Source organism: Salvelinus sp. IW2-2015, unplaced genomic scaffold (assembly GCF_002910315.2).
Source record: "Salvelinus sp. IW2-2015 unplaced genomic scaffold, ASM291031v2 Un_scaffold1517, whole genome shotgun sequence".
NCBI lineage: Eukaryota > Metazoa > Chordata > Actinopteri > Salmoniformes > Salmonidae > Salvelinus > Salvelinus sp. IW2-2015.
This window is the reverse complement of record NW_019942958.1, coordinates 131476-137437: the sequence shown is the minus strand read 5'-3', so window position 1 is coordinate 137437 and position 5962 is coordinate 131476. Positions and strand designations below refer to the sequence as shown.

The window sequence follows — 5962 nt, the reverse complement described above, 5'->3', positions numbered from 1 at the left end:
TGTGTTCTCCGTGTCTCTGGTGTGGGTGTTTAATGTCCTCTCTCTCTCTCCTCTCTTACCAGGTCCAGCATCCTCCTTGCTATCCCAGTGTCTTTATCAGGCTGGGTCGAGTCCAGGACAGCTGCTTTACCCTCCAGGCTCAGCCCAGCCTCAGCCAGCCTATCCTGTGCACCTCCCGCCCAGCCCGACTTCCTCTCTGCCCAGCCTGCCTACAACCCTGCCTTCATGGAGCCTCAGACTCCCAAGACTGGCAACTGAAGAAGCTCCTCCCATTCTCCATCCACCCGCTCTCGTGAGACAGACAGACAGACAGACAGACGACAGACAGACAGACAGACAGACAGACAGCAGACAACAAGACAGACAGACAGACAGACAGACCAGACAGACAGACAGACAGCAGACAGACAGATGGATAGAAACTGACTGACTGACTGGTGGGATAGAAACTGACTGACTGACTGGTGGATAGAACAGACTGACTGACTGGTGGGATAGAAACTGACTGACTGACTGGCTGGATAGAAACTGACTGAATGACTGGTGGATAAAACTGACTGACTGACTGGTGGGATAGAAACTGACTGACTGGACTGGTGGATAGAAAACTGACTGACTGGCTGACTGGTGGGATAGAAACTGACTGACTGGCTGACTGGTGGATAGAAACTGACTGACTGCTGACTGGTGGATAGAAACTGACTGACTGGCTGACTGGTGGATAGAAACGACTGACTGGCTGACTGGTGGGATAGAACTGACGACTGGCTGGACTGTGGATGAAACTGACTGACTGGCTGGCTGGTGGGATAGGAAACTGACTGACTGGCTGACTGGTGGGATAGAAAACTGACTGACTGGCTGACGGCGGGATAGAAACTGACTGACTGGCTGACTGACTGACGGGATAGAAACTGATGACTGGCTGACTGCGGGAGAAACTGACTGAACTGGCTGACTGGCGGGATAGAAACTGACTGACTGGCTGACTGGCGGGATAGAAACTGACTGACTGCTGGTGGGATAGAAACTGACCTGACTGCTGGTGGGATAGAAACTGACTGACTGATTGACCGGAGCCATACATAGTCATGATCCGGTCAATTCACTAAGCGTTCTCACTTTATCAATATGACTCCGACCTGTTCTCACCTTATCAATATGACTCCGCCTGTTCTCACCTTATCAATATGACTCCGACCTGTTCTCACACGTGGATTGAACTGAACTATGTGTGTATCCCAAATTGCACCCTATAACGGTGCACTACCTGGTCAAAAGTAGTGCACTACATAGGGAATAGGGTGCCATTTGGGACTAATCCTGTGTGTTCACTTTGTTTAGGGCCAGGAGTTTTCCTGGTTGCCTCGTAACCTGGCCAGGAGACTTTGGTTCAGGTATATTTAGGGCCTGGTCAAGCCTTGGGTTCATCTCAAATGGTATCTTATTCCCTATATAGTGCACTACTTTCAACCAGGACCAATGGTCATGGTTGTGGTCTAAAGTGGTGCACTATATAGGGAATATGGTGCCATTTGGAATAACTCCGGGCCCTTGTGTTAAGGGTAATGTCTCGTGTATTCTTGTTAGAGTATGTTCATTACAAACCACACGGAGGAAACTACCTTGGTTCTTGTTGCAAAGCGTTTTCTCTGATGTTCTGACAACCCAGGATAAAATTAAACATCGTCATTTCCATCAAGTTACTTATTTTTTTTTTTTACCAGAGCCTTATTTACCAGAGTAATCATGTTTAAAAACTCTGTTTCATAGGCCGTTGGTGCTTATTTTGGTAACCTTACGGTGAAAGCACAGCGAACATGAAGGTCCCCTCTCTGCTACCAGTCTTTAGTGTGCAATGCAAAACACCGGTGTTGTCAGATAAACAAAAAGTCATATTCTGATTTTTTATTTTTATTTTTAAACAACAGATTTTGCGCTGTAGATGACAGCCAAGAATGAAATGTCTGAATACTGCGTAAATGTAGTTTAGTGGTAAAACGTTCTATTAAAACGTATCCTATCAAGCACAAGCGGGTACAGAAACTGAAAGCAAGAACCTTTTTGGCCTTTTTTTTAATTTTTACTACAAAATTCTTCACCCAACCAAATATGAGATTTAGTTTTTTATTTTTATTAAACGATCGGTCTTTTTTGTTGTTGTCTCTCTCTCGTTTCCATGCAGGTTGTATTTAGACGTTAAATCAGTTGACCGCTATTGGCTGTGTCCCTAACGGCATCTTAATTCCCACAAAGGGCACGGTGTTCGGAATGGCATTCTTAACTGAACCAGGAAGTCCCATTTCAGGCAGTCTCTTTTTCAAGAAGGCAGCAGTAGTCAGGATGAAGGCATCAAACAAACTTGGTTAAATCTTCACAACAACTGAATGGTTCAGTATAGGGTTAGTATTAGGGTATCGTTTGACATAGCCCGTTTTTAGGAATGTCAAAACGTCCACTATAATAAGCCTTTGTGGCTAACACTTGACACCCAGCGTCATCACACGTTATGACATTTGTCATAACCATTGACATAACTTGTCATAATATGGCCATAACACTGTCAAGACATATTTAGACCTGTTGTGACATAGTGTGTTATTTTATGGCTGGTTATAACACCTACATAAGAGTCCAAACCTACAAGGCAAAGCTTCCATTACACCATAGCCTACATGCCAACATTGTTTGTATATATATTTTTTAAATGACCATATTAAATTGTAATTGCGTACACATTGATGTCAGACATGCACCTACCCCCCCCCCCCCCTACAATGCTCTGTTTCTGATGACTGGGATGAATTCAGGAGCAGGACAGACACCCTCTGTGTGACTGATGACTGACATAAGGACTTGTACGTGATAGCTGTCTGGCTTATATGATTATGATGGTCGTAATGCTTCATGACAATGTTATAAAGTATATTTTCTACAAGTTATTTAAAATATGAAAAATCATGACATTAAGGAATTCATTACTACAACAACAACAAAATATTTAAGAAACAAACTTTCAAATGAAAGAACTTCTGTCAGGAAAAAAACTAATTTATAAAATAAAATAACACAACAGTCTAAAATATGTCATGACAGTGTTATGAACATGTTATGACAGCTGTTAGGACATATGACATGGTTATGACGTATTATGACACCGGGTGTTAAGTGAAGTGCCAGCGCCTTGTGTTTCCACACATGCTGTGAGATCAGTTAAAGCTTTCTGCACCAAGCCTTTACAGGTGAACCTAGCTGAATGAATGCCTTCCAATCTCTTCCTATAAGTGACCTCTTTTGCTTCTTTCTCTGTAAAGCCTCTGTCAATTTCATGTCCAAATGGCAACCAATTCCCTATATAGGTGCACTACTTTTGACCAGGGTCCTAGTAGTGCTCTAAATGGGAATAGGGTGCCAGTGAAAAGTCAGGGATTCTGTCCAGGAAGGAACAGTCAGATAGTACACGTCAGGGGTTCTGTCCAGGAAGGAACAGTCAGATAGTGACAAGTCAGGGGTTCTGTCCAGGAAGGAACAGTCAGATAGTGACAAGTCAGGGGTTCTGTCCAGGAAGGAACAGTCAGATAGTGACAAGTCAGGGATTCTGTCCAGGAAGGAACAGTCAGATAGTGACAAGTCAGGGGTTCTGTCCAGGAAGGAACAGTCAGATAGTGATAAGTCAGGGGTTCTGTCAGGAAGGAACAGTCAGATTAGTGACAAGTCAGGGGTTCTGTCCAGAAGGAACAGTCAGATAGTGACAATCAGGGGTTCTGTCCAGGAAGGAACAGTCAGATAGTGACAAGTCAGGGGTTCTGTCCAGGAAGGAACAGTCAGAATAGTGACAAGTCAGGGGTTCTGTCCAGGAAGGAACAGTCAGATAGTGACAAGTCAGGGGTTCTGTCCAGGAAGAACAGTCAGATAGAAATATGTTGTATAGAACAACATTTTGAGGAAATAAACATGTCATCTTCAATTGATTGCATTTCATCTGTGTTCAATATGTTGTTGCACTTTTTAACACACCCCTCTGTTGTTGGAACTTGTTGACCAGGGCTGTTTTTTGGCTGCATGCCAAATGGACCCTATTCCTACTAGTGGTAATAGTCCACTACTTTGCTCTGGTTAAAAGTGGTACCATTCTGCAGTGAAGGGTTTCCCTATCTCGGCCCTCGTTCTGGTTTTTGCCCTGAAACTACACAGCGGATTTCAAAGCTTGATATTTAGTTGATTCTTTGAATCAGCTGTGTAGTGCTTTGGCAAAACCCAAAAGGTGCACACCCTTGGGTTCTCAGGACCACGTCTGGCAAAACCCTGCTGTAGGGATTAAGGTGCCATTTGGTATGTAGCCTTTGTCTGTTCACGTGACTTCAGGGTGTGAGCACCTTTCAGCCATATTACATTTGTGTCTGCTTGTTGACTATGAAATGAGTACATGCCATACTGTATGTAGTTTACAAGTATTTTAATAAATACCAGTCTGTTATAATGGCAAATACATACTTCCCTCCCCCAACTCTGTCATGATGGTCTTAATTTAGCCTGGTCCTAGATCTGTTTGTGCTCTCTGTCAACTCGATCTCATTGTCAAGCCAATGCAAGACAAGGAGTTGGCATGATGGCACGAACAGACTGGCATTCAGGCTCGATAATGAGAACTTTGTTTGCTCTGAGAGTTTTTTTCTAGTCTGAATATATTGATGTTAATGTGAGAATGTAATTTAATGGGTTGGACACATTCAAGTAAAAGAGGAAACATAAATCATAGGAAAACAATTGTTGAAAAAAAAATCACATTTTCTTTAACAGAATATTCCAACATCAAGAATAGTTTTTCCTTCGTCAACATTCACAGAAAGTATAAAAAGATATGATTCCCAAACGGGATCCTATTCACTATTTAGGGCATCTTTGACCGGGGCTCTACAGTGCCCTAAATAGTGAATATGTGGACATTTGGAACGCAAACATTAGCTGTACATATAGTACACGACCCCTGACCCCAACTCTCCTACCATACAACCCCTGACCCAACTCTCCTAACATATAACCCCTGACCCCAACTCTCCTAACATTCAGTAATTATGAAAGTATTCAGACCCATACTTTTTCCACATTTGTACGTTACAGCCTATTCTAAAATTGAATAAATTGTTAATTTTCCTCATCAATACTCCATAATGACAAAGCAAAAACGGATGTATTTATTTTTTGCAAAGTATTAAATTTAAAAAACTGATATACATTTACATAAGTATTCAGACCCTTTACTCAGTACTTTGTTGAAGCACCTTTGGCAGCGATTACAGCCTTGAGTCTTCTTGGGTATGACGCTACAAGCTTGGCACACCTGTATTTGGGGAGTTTCTCCCATTCTTCTCTGCAGATCCTGTCAAGCTCTGTCAGGTTGGATGGGGAGCGTTGCTGCACAGCTATTTTCAGGTCTCTCCAGAGATGTTCGATCGTTTTCAAGACTAGGCTCTGGCTGGGCCGCTCAAGGACATTCAGAGACTTTTCCCGAAGCCACTCCTACATTGTTTTGGCTACTTTCCTAGTCCCTGCTGCTGAAAAACATCCCCAAAGCATGATGCTGCCACCACCATGCTTCACCGTAGGGATGGTGCCAGGTTTCCTCTAGATGTGACGCTTGGCATTCAGGCCAAAGAGTTGGTTTCATCAGACCAGAGAATCTTGTTTCTCATGGTCTGAGAGTCCTTTCGGTGCCTTTTGGCAAACTCCAAGTGGGCTGTCATGTGCCTTTTTACTGAGGAGTGGCTTCCGTCTGGCCACTCTACCATAAAGGCCTGATTGGGGGAGTGCTGCAGAGATGGTTGTCCTTCTGGAACGTTCTCCCATCTCCACAGAGGAACTCTGGAGCTCTGTCAGAGTGACCATCAGGTTCTTGGTCATCTCCCTGACCAAGGCCCTTCACCGCCGATTGCTCAGTTTGGCCGAGTCTTGAACCATGACT

The 5962-nt window shown here is 43.6% G+C and overlaps 1 long non-coding RNA gene across 1 annotated transcript in view; it reads right to left on the bottom strand.

Moving 5' to 3' along the window:
• LOC139024448 (uncharacterized) overlaps positions 1–1146 on the bottom strand; it is a 10898-nt gene extending 9752 nt beyond the window's left edge. The window contains exons 1-2 of the long non-coding RNA XR_011475766.1: positions 947–1146; positions 590–651 (exon numbers count right to left, since the gene is read on the bottom strand). This is a non-coding gene — a long non-coding RNA (uncharacterized lncRNA). The remainder of the gene's footprint in view (positions 1–589; positions 652–946) is intronic.
• Positions 1147–5962: the final 4816 nt, after the last annotated feature.